Source organism: Cryptomeria japonica, chromosome 4, assembly GCF_030272615.1.
Source record: "Cryptomeria japonica chromosome 4, Sugi_1.0, whole genome shotgun sequence".
NCBI classification, from domain to species: Eukaryota; Viridiplantae; Streptophyta; class Pinopsida; order Cupressales; family Cupressaceae; genus Cryptomeria; species Cryptomeria japonica.
In genome coordinates this window covers 685,176,560-685,188,420 of record NC_081408.1, presented here as the reverse complement: position 1 = coordinate 685,188,420, position 11,861 = coordinate 685,176,560, and the positions used below count along the sequence as shown (strand labels likewise).

Below are 11,861 nucleotides of genomic sequence, written 5' to 3'. Positions count from 1 at the left end.
TATTTTGTTGTTCATTGATATTGTCTGACATGGTCTTTCTTCACAGGCAAGAAAATAGAAATTATCATCATTGAACAAAGCATCTTATTGAATTTATATTTCTAGTTTGCTTATGGTACATCACACAACATGGAAAATAAGAAATACTCAATAAATAACAGGATTCATTGATCTAGTATTATCACAATCTGCACTTGGCCTTCAATATTTTCTCCTCCTAACACTGTTTATCCATTACCCGCCAAGTATAGAACTCTAAAACTCATGGCTATTAAAATACATAAGACAATATTGTAGCATCTTATAATCATCTGTTATAAAAATAAAGCACTTGGGAGTGATTCTTTTGTTTGTCACAGTCCAGGAAAACAATGTCTACTGGAGCCTTGAATAACTGACTAGAAAGATTTTTAATTCCTTTTCTTTTTCCTTCTGATCTTTTCACTGTCACTTCCATCCTCCGAGTCAGATGCCCTCACCCTTTTCTTTCTTCTTGTTTTTTCATACTCATTGTCATGCTTTAAATTATTTTTCTTTCTTGGTGACTCCTTACTACTCTCACTGTCAGTTTCACTCTCAGAATCTGAGTCTGATGTATCAGAATCTGACGAACTTGATGAACTAGAAGTATTGTCATTAGAGGTAGATTCATCTGACTCAGGAATAGACTTTTGATGCTGCATTACAAGCCTTGGCATATTCTTCAAATACTCACATAAACTCTCAGTGATACCACCAAGACCAATAGAAGTAAAGAAATTGATAGCAAACCGTAAATTTTTGGGATTGTCCTTTGGAGAAATTGAATCAAAAGACTCCTGCATTGTTGGATCATTCAACCTTTCATTAAGCAACAATATACCAAGCTGCTCTGCCAGCTCCTGCAAGAGAATCTTTATAAAAATATGGGAAGAGGAAGTAGTATCTTCCTCTGTCTCATGTATATAAGCAAGACAATGCCATGGAAGAGCATCTATGCCAAGTAAGTGGGCAAAAAACTTTGCAACATTACGTAGTTTATTTGTTTCCAGTCTGTGTATCATAGAATACTGTTGTACAAAACACTTATCAAAAAATTCCTCATAAATTTTATTGATCATACAGAATCTTTGCCCAAGAAGACCATAATAACGAAGGTATGTTCTCTCTTGACCAGGTTCAAGCTTGATCTTTAGTAGCTTATGACCAACTTCCTCAAAACCAACACTTGACATGATTGTCAAATAAATTGTACGTTTTAAATTGACCAAGTTTGTCTCTGTCTCATCCTATATTCTTAGTGATTCCTCACCTTCCTCTTCATCATCATCATCATCATCTGAATCATCACCTGAATCATTCTCCCCTTCTGCTTTATCTGAAGAATCATCTCCAAGGATATCTTTTTTCAGTTTTTCATAGGTTGCCTCATGCTCTAAGAAATCAAGATCTGGCTTGAAAACATCCAAACCAGCTTCTTGATCAATTTCATCTTCTAGGAAAACTTCATGTGTTAAGTAATCTGGACGCACAGTTGGATGACCCTCAAACTTAGCTTTGCAAAATGCAAAAAGGCCTTCGATTAAAAACTGTACTCGTTTGTCAATTTCCCCCTCATGGAGAATACCTCTAAATCTTTCAAAAATCCCATAGAGACCTTTCGGTGAAAGGTCTTGCAACAAAGAATCACATTCTTTCACGAACCCAACAACAACCTCTACACTATCATCTGTGGGGTTCTCTAGTAAAAGGGTGAGAAGTTCCAAGGCAATGATCTCATGTGCAACTTGTTAATTCACTAAATGAGCTATGAATTTGGCTACTGCTATCAACATGTTCTTGTCATTGCGTTTGTATGCCCTCTTAAGCTGCAAAATAATTCTTTGCAAAAGCAGATTGCCAACTTCAGGAAATTTTGTATTTACCACAGCAACTAACGCAGCAAAAACATCTGTAAATCCAGGGGATGCCATTTGGGATTTCATACAAGACCTACAAAATAGACCCCTCCCACGGATGAGATTCTCTACAAACAACTCTGGAATGATGTTCTTGATGTTAGATGCATTTACCTTATTTACTAACCCATTGATACTCTTCTGAAGGGAATCCCATCTCATGCGTTGGTATTCCACACTGATCTTGTCTTCCACATCTTTCATCATTTGACCCAACTTAAATGGGGGAATGTAAACACCCCTGCTTCTTCCAACACCCTTCTCAGCTCCTCTTACAACACCTTTGCCATTCCCATTTTGAGATGGAGCAGACACAACACCAAAAGTTTTCACTTCCACTACCTCTCTGTCCCTCTTGTTTCCAGAAGCCCCTTTACCACTTAATTCGTGCTTATTTCTGTACATAAACCCATCAGGAAGCATGTGTTTTTGCATATAAGCTCGCCCAAATATTTTACAGTTATTTTTCATCAAGATTCCCTTAGGAGCTGGTAGATCTTGCTTCCATACTTTAATTTTGTTTTCTCAAAGGACAATCCTAAAAATCCATGTATTGCAAAAAACTTTTTACACCTTTGTTGGTTGTGGTGGCATCACAGAGAGTTTACATCAATAAATGAAGAACATGCCAATGCTTTTAATGCAACAATAGAAGTCTATCTCTTATTCAATATCTCTAGTGAAACCCCCATGATCTTTTGTTGGAGTAGAATTTGTTATATTCTAGAAAGGGTCTTGTCCTTTGTTGATGGGATATTCATCTACCTCAAGAAATAACTGTTCTTTTCTCCAACAAGAAGTAGAACTAAATGAAGATCTAGCACCATGAAATGAATCCTCAAAAGGATTACTATAGTTAGTTTCGGTAGATAATGATCTGGGTAAAATACTAATGTGGCTTTAGGAAACATTTTGTACTAGTTTAGCATACTCTAACAACTTTGGTGCGACATTCTACATCTAATTAAGTCTCCATCAGTATCTCTATTGTGTTTATGGATTGGGATTCAATGTACTCTTTTTATACACAAATTTTACTTTCAACTGAGGAGGTTTGTATGTACTTACTTGTCTTTCGATTGTATCCCTATTTCAAGAATTTCTTCTATCAACAAATCATTTGTTGTAAGTTGTACAAGTGGAAGCTTGAATATGCCTTTCATGGTAGCCTTGTTGATACGTTCAACACCATCTTGTGCAACAAATCTTTAGAACTCCACTATTTCATTGAAGAGTGAGTAGTATGGACAATCTAGGACACTTACAAAGGTTTTGCAAGAAAGATAAATAGACCTAAATATTATGGCTTAATAATGATCAATAGGTAAACAGATAAGAAACTCTCAATATCAAAATGACTTTCTCAATTGTCTTTACTAGAAATGGATAGATCTGCTAATAATGGCTTTATGACTGCATGTCAACTATAGACTCAATCCAAGAAGAGTTAGAACTAATATGCAATATCTAGATTTATGATCTCTATAATATAACAATCCCATAATTATGTTTCCACACATCTATACCACAACACAAACATCATGCTAGTGTTCAGCCATAGCAATTGATATCCTAATTATAGAATGTGAAATATGCACATAACTATAAATAAAGATTAAGAAAAACAAAGAAAGATGCTTATTGCAAACATAAATGACTAATGGACAAGAATTAAATTCATTGTAGATAGTTTTGAATATCAAATTCACTTATTTGTGTGCATTTAGTAACTCATGTACTTGTGGCCAACCATTTATCTCTTTCATAAATTAAACACTTATTAATAACATTCAATGGTTGAGTAATTATGTTTTAGTTGAAATTGAAAATAAAATATTTTATTTTAGGACAGCTCACACTATTCCCTATCATATTTTAGACTCTCGGTTTTGTGAGTAGTGGTTTGATGTCTTTGGAGCTGATCATTGCATTTCTTTAGTTACATTTGTCAGCATACTCCCAACCTGTGCCAAAATGGGAGCTTTGGAACAGGGTATGGACATCCATCAAAGCATAAAAGATAGAGAAATTTTGTCAGATGTAGTTGCAACTGCTTTGTTAGCATGTATGCAAAATGTGGAAGCATAGACAAGGCACAAGAGCTGTTGGATGGATTGCCTCAAAGAAATGTGGTTTCCTAGACTGCAATGATTGCCGGATATGCACAAAATGGATTTGTTGAGAAGGCTTTAGAAACTTTCAAGCAAATGCAATCGACAAGTGTAAAGCCAAATACCACGACCATTGCTACTATCCTCCCTGCCTGTGCCAAAATGGGAGATTTGGAACATGGTATGGACATTCATCGAAGCATAAAGGATAGAGGAAATTTGTCAGATGTTGTTGTTGCAACTACCCTGGTAGACATGTATGCAAAATGTGGAAGCATAGACAAGGCACGTTAACTGTTTGATAGAATGCCTGAAAGAAATGTTGTCTTGTGGAATGCAATGATTGTTGGATATGCACAAAATGGATTTGTTGAAAAGGCTTTGGACACTTTCAAGCAAATGAAATTGGAAGGCATAAAGCCAAATTCCACAACCTTTGCCAGCATCCTCCTTGCTTGTGCAAAAATGGGAGCTTTGGAACAGGGTATGGACATCCATCAAAGCATAACAGATAGAGGAATTTTGTTAGGTGTTGTACTTGGAAATGCCCTGATTGACATGAATGCAAAATGTGGAAACATGGACAAGGCTCGTGAATTGTTTGATATGATGCCGTAATCAACACATGCGTATACAAGAGGAAGGGATTGCTGCTACAAAATTGAATGCTCACTCCTCAATCACAGTTCTATGGTTTTACGAGATTAAACTAGGGCAATTAACCACCACATGTATATTTTTTGCAACATGAAATTAAAACTAGGGCAATTTGAATCTACCTCCTGCGCGGGATTGCAAGCAATGCCACAAATGCCTTCGACGCAGGTTTGATGTTCTTGGGGGTTGAAGTCGCCACGGACGCCTACACGGGAAATTTGCAATACAAATGAATTCCCCTCTTCTTCTTTTTTAAGTAATGGCCATTGTCGTCGGAATTACGACGAACTCGAGCACGTTTTTGGAAAAAAGAAAATTCTCATTACTAATGCCTTCTTCGTCGAAACCAAATGGGAAATTGTCGTCGGAATTATGACAAATGCGGGCATTTTTTCAAAAAAAAATCAAATTTGGCCACAATATAACTTCTTTGTCGGAAACCTCAATCGGAAATCTAGTCCAAATGTATTAGTGAGAGGTTAATTGTTGAACACACAAAGCATTAAATGATTTTCAAAGACTTTGAAGTCTTTGAGAAGTGACTCCAAGTTGCTTAGGAATGTGACAATAATTAGGGGATGGATTAGGATAATTAGGAAGGGTTTAGAAGAATCTAGAAGGGGGTTTAGGAGTGCAAGTGGATTTGGTGGGTGAGGGAAAATAGGATTTTAATTAAAATAAAATTAATTTATTTCAACTTGTGGTTGCAACTTGCATTTGTAGGAAAATGCAAGTGGGGGGGGGGTGGGGATGATTTAAATAAATGTTTTATTTAATTTATTTAAAAGAGGAAAGAGGATTAAATTGAATAAATAGAATTTATTCATTTAATTGATTGTGAATTTTGGTTTAATGAATTAATTAAAATAAATTCAATAATTTATTTAATTAATAGGAGAATGATTTGTAGATGAATTAATTAAATGTTAATTTAATTAACTGATGGCTAGTGGATTTTTAATTAAATAAATAGCAAATATTCATTTAAATAAAATGGACAGTTTTATGTGACTACATTTGCCTCTCTTTGAGACGGTGCGGTTTATCGTGTTGTTTGAAAGAAAGAAAAATAGGTGTGAAGAAATGCCCCATAAAATGTTAATTTAATGGGTGGTATGCCCCCTCGAGAGATGGGCCAGAAAATTTTGAAAAATCGGGCAACCTCTCGAAAATGAATGAAAATTGGTGGGGTGGTAGAAGAGAAGAATTTAGCAATACTGGTGAAAAAAAGAAGAAATCAGAGTTAAAATAGAGAAATGGGAGTCTCGGGAAGTTCACGGGGACCATGACGGTGAGCGAAGAAAAATTAGGGTTACGGCAAAGAGTATATATGGGGAGGAAGGGGTGAAAACAAGCTCATTTGCATTCGTGTCCATAGTGAAATTTGAGCTCTGATAGTGACCTTTTGGAAAAGCAAGCAACAATCAGGATGTCGGTTCCCATAGCAAAGCACCGATTAGAGAGAGTCTGACGATTCCAGCGGCCAGATGACTACAGACCAGCGGTATGTGAATTTGAATTTTTGAATTTTGTGTATTTTTTATATGCTTTTTGCTGAGTCCACATTGAGTCAACACAATAGCGCTAAAACTGTGTTTTGGCGTTGTTGTCAAATAAATTAGCGCTATTGTGCCGCTATAACACTATTGCATAGTGGTTTTAGCGCTTTTGTCAAGAGTTGCGCTATAGTGTAGCTGTTTTAGTGTTGTTGTTTGTGTAGCGCTATTGAGTAGTTGATTGAGTGCTATTGTTGTGAAGTAGCGCTATGGTATAGTCAATGTAGCTCTATTGTTGGTTTAGCGCTATTGCATAGTTGATTTAGCGCTTTTGTGATAGGAAGATAGATGCCCCAGTGTGTTTGAAAAAGGATCTCCTGATGCCAATGATGGATGTATGGAGATGTGAGGTAAGAGTTGTTTTGAACCATAGTAGCCCTGATGAGACTTAGGTCATTAGGATAAATGCCTGTTGAAGTCTAGGTGTGCCATGATTGCTTACTTGTTGAGACCCGAAGATACTTGATCAAAGTATCTGTTGATAGTCTAAGTTTAAACTTTAAGAAAGTTTGAAACAAAACAACTGATGATGATGGTTGATGCGTGTGTGTAGGAGGATCTACGTGTCTTACAGATGCGCAAGAGGCATCCTGCCACATAGGTGCTGCGTGATCGATTGACAGAGGCCAAGGTGGATTGCATTGTAGCGACAGGCCTATATGACGTTATGTATATGTCCATGATTTGGACGAATCGCGGGTTGATCACAACATTGGCAGAGTGATGGCATAGTGAGACATGTACGTTTCACTTGGTGCAGGGGGAGATGACAGTGACACTGGAGGATGTATGGCGCATCCTGCACATTCCTATTCGAGGAGAGCTGGTGAGCTATGACCGAGCGTGGGGGACATTAGTAGTGCAAAGATTTTTTGAGGAGGATGTCTTCATTGATGATGGGTCGATAGCCTGGGAGGACATAACAACCTTATATGAGCCATTACGAGCAGTCCTATCAAGGATTGTTGGGGGACTGTTTTGTCTAGATCGACGATCGCATGGACTTGCCATTGGTTGGGGTCAGGTGATCGAGTAGATGATTACAGAGGGGATCCAGTGTGCATGGGGATTGTGCATGCTATCGCACTTATATCGGGATCTACATGAGGTAGCATACCGAGGGAGGGGATCATTGGGAGTGAGGATCACTCTGCTACATATATGGGCATGGGAGCACTTACCGGTTACCCGACCAGTTACTCTGAGATTCCGAGCAGTGGATCAACCATATGTATACATGTATGGTGGTATGATGAGTCAGCCCCACCTGGGGAAGTTAGAGTGGTGGCGACGGGCACTAGATGACTTGGATACAGTGATCTGGGGGCCATATATTGAGTGTGAGCCATGGGAGGGTGATGCAGAGACATTTCCATATGTGTTCATGACATGATACCTCATTGGTAGGACAACCTACAATGTGGAGAGACAGTTGCCTGGCAGGGTGTTGAGACAGTTTGGGTGGAGGCAGGGATTGCCTAGTGGTTCGGGAGAGTATGCATGGGTAGTATAAGAGAGGTACTTATGGGGGCCAGTGCTACCTTATGATCAGGCATTGGCAGAGTTTCACACCTTACAGGTGAGACCATGGCAGATGAGGCACGGGGTAGTGGATGTTGGGGTGTCAGAGGAGTATACGCAGTATATTGCGGCACATCCGATTCCTCAGATATTAGATCCGACAGAGCCAATTCTAGATTTTGAGGAGGATAGGGGACAAAGATGAAGGAGGAGCAGAGGCCGTGGAGTAGTAGGTGGACTAGGGAGAGGGGATGGTGGTGGTAGGGATGGAGGAAGAGGAGGAGGAGGAGGAGGGGGTTTTGGAGGAGGTGGAGGTGGGGGTGGGGGATGATTACAATGGAGAGGGAGAGGTGGGCAGCCATTGCAGCTATCTCAGGGACCTCTGATGCAGGGAGGCATGAGATTAGGTGGCAGGGATCAGGTGAGGGACAGGCACCTATGGATACAAGGGAGGGAGCTACAGGTGAGGGAGCCACTAGAGAGGGAGCCACTGGAGAGGCACCTATGGATATGGGGGAGGGAGCAACAAGTGGAGATCTATGGGATCATATGATACTAGTTTTGCAGACTCGGCTCGAGGATATGGAGGCAGAGGTAGCAGCGAGAGATGTGCAGTTGCTTGCATGAGAGTCAGAGCTAGTGACTGTAGTGCTGCGGGAGAGGGATGAGGCCATGGAGAGATTTGTGGCATTGCAGGAGAGAGTACGCATGGGAGTAGGAGTAGGAGTGCAGGGTCCTACTAGGGATGCTATGAGGGAGATGCGACAAGCACAGGAGGAGATAGATTATTGGTGGGGGTTATATGAGCAGGCAGTGCCAACTAGTTAGGGAGTACTTAGCTATTCACAGATGCGGCGGGCGAGATCAGAGCGGTCTCAGAGGATGCAGAGCAGTGGTGTGATGGGTCCTCCACAGAGAGATAGATCAGGTGGTGCAGGTGGTGATGGTGGTGCAGTATCTGGTCAGAGTGGCATCTGAGAGAGCATTTTGTATGCATGTTTTTACATTATCATTTTGGACTATGTCTTGGATGGCTCTTGGTAGCCGATTTTTAGACTTCATTGTACTCTGACACATGTATATGTTTGGCGATATGGTATGATATATGAGGAGATCCCATATTTTGTGTTGATATGCCTTTTGATGACATGTATGGATGCTTATGCAGGATGATGATCTTATGATTTATGCTCAGATGGATAGTTGTACTTGCTATATGTATGTGTTTATGAGATGAGTCCTATATGCATGTTTTATGATGATTTATTTTTACATGATGTCTATATGCATATTTTATGATGTGATGCTAACATGTGGATGCAGGTTGATGTGTATGATTTGTTGATGTCATGCCTGTTTTAAATGATGATTATGTATGCATAATGAAATGATGATTATGATGGTACTTTGGTTTTTTATGTTTGATGAGACAATGAGATAATGATATGCAATGATTTTAATGATATAATGCGCTAAATGAAAGATTTATATATGTAAATGCATCTAGATGGTTTTTAGATGAGTGGAATATGAATAAACAAATGTAAAGTACAAATGTTTAAATGATGATTTCTAAATGAATGCATATGTATAATGTATAAACCAATGTTGAGGCAAATGGTTTTATTATGATTCTAAAGGGCAAAAATATGGTGAAGTGAAATGATAATGCAACTTATGGGTAATGAATAACTGCACCTTAATGTAATTAAAAAGGAGAATGAATGCATTTCTAATGAATCCTAAATGAAATGAAATGAATGAGTATAAGAATATACTAAATGGATAAATGAATACACTTAACTAATGGATAGATAAATAAATGTATGCAACTATGGAAATCTAAACAAATGTATGATACACACATGTTTAAATGATGATAACTGGAGATTGGTAACTGATACTAAATGAATGCATAGTAATGGCTAATGATAGTAAATGGAATGATGAGGAATGTATAAATGAATCTAAAATCTCATGATTATGTAATGATGAAATGATATAATGATGTTAATGCCAATAAATGATAATGAACTATATGTAGTTAAGTGCAACTAAATGATATGAAATGCACTCTATGCAAATGCAACTAAATGTAATGATGAAGATATGATCATGATAGATGAATGCAAGGTTGTGCAGATTTTGCATGATGCACTGATGATGTATCAGAGTACTCTGTCGTGATTGTATCCAAGACCAACTCAATTTTTACATAACTACTCATATTTACTTTGTTCACACTTGCACATAAAACTATGCATATGAATAATGAATGAGTAAATGGATGGGCGATATGCAACGAAATGCAATATAAATAGATGAGATGGAATGACGATCCATAGTGCTTTATTTTCACCATTGAGATTTAAAATGTTGTAAGAAAATATAAGCAACTTGACATTATGATTCAAGATGACTTGAATATTCCTTACATGGATTTTGATATAGCAAGTTAATACAAGCAACTTGATATAATTGATCAAGTTGACCTAAGTAGTGCTTGCGGAACAGACAAGGATTATCTCCTTTCATGCATGACTTGGAACGTCCTCCTTGATCTTTTGCCAATCATATCCTGACACAATTTCATAGCGTAGTAAGAGATAAACCATTATCAAGTTTGGATGAGGCAGTAGGAACCAAAGATGGAGCATTGTACCTGTAAGCAAACAACATATATAAAGAATAAAGAATATGGACCCTCGATAATGGTTCATGCTCATATGGTTGAGGTATTCGCTGTAGTCAGCAAGCCATAGTGATCTATGACTGTATTTTGCATATGATCACATAACTTAGTGAACTTCCCATGTAGACACCATTAGTACATGCCCCAGAACTTCATTGGAATAAATCGCAGAAGACATACAAACAATGCTGCAGGAACCATCTCGGCTACTCTAATCACCTGTGGATATCTCGGAGTAGCGTAGGAACCTGATATATATAAATGAATGAATAACCTACAAATAAACCAAGTATTTGATAGCTTAAATAGAATTTTCTTGTCAAAAAAAATATAATTTTGTCTTTGTTTTGGTAAGGAAGGATGCATCCTTGTTTAGACAGTTTGTGTGTTTGATGTTGATTGTTGGGTTGATGTGATAAGTGGTCATCGTTTGAGTATTTCACAATGTTTGTTTGGTATTTGCTTGAATTCGTATGTACAAAGCATTGCCATGTTTTTCTTTGTTTGATGTTTTCTGATGTTTTTGGATTTTGTGAGACAATTTTATGATATTTTTGGTATTTTGATGATTGTTTTGAATGTTTTTGGAGGTTTTGTGAGACAATTTTCTGAATGTTTTTGGTATTTTGTGAGATATTTTTGAATGAAGAACTTAGTGAATCACAAAACAATGTAGTATCCACTTCCATCAAACTAGATTAAGGGCATTGCCCCAGTTTAGACATGACTATGAAAAGGTGGGATGCAAAACGCATGAAGTACTTATCCTGGATTGTAGATCAATAACAAGCCATGGTTTGGACAGATGGATGAAATGAATGTGATCACAACAAGTCTGAAAGACAATGGAGCCATAGCCTTTACGAGTGGCGCATGTTTGCCAAGTTTTCACCATCGCACTTACCAAGGTTGCCACCGGAGTGGTTCTTCACCATTTAGATGCATGATTTTTCTTTACTATTTTGATTTTTTTGTATTTTCTTCAGGACATTTATCTGAATGTTTTTGGTGTTTTTCTTAATATGCATGGGAGCTTGATGCTCCGTGTAGCTTATGTATAAAACCTTTTGAGGTGCATGTTGTTGATTGGATCTGCTAGCGGTTCTCCTTCTGAAGTAGCTAACTGATATGCCCCAGACCCAAATACATCAGTGATAACATATGGACCCAGCTAGTTTGATTCAAACTTTCCCTGATGTTCTCTGTTTGGTTCGTTACGAGGATTTTCCCTAAGAACAAGATCACCTACCTCGAATGTGCGAGGTCTAACTTGATGATTATAGCTTCTGCTCATACACTGCTGATAGGCCTTGAGGTGATTATATGCAGCTTGTCGTTTCTCATCAAGAAGCTCTAAGTCCTAAAGACATGATACTCTGTATGCTTC

The 11,861-nt window shown here is 38.0% G+C and overlaps 1 pseudogene; it reads right to left on the bottom strand.

The window, feature by feature from the left end:
* Positions 1 to 536: 536 nt before the first annotated feature.
* Positions 537 to 2,186, bottom strand: LOC131874790 (uncharacterized; annotated as a pseudogene).
* Between the last annotated feature and the right edge of the window lie 9,675 nt (positions 2,187 to 11,861).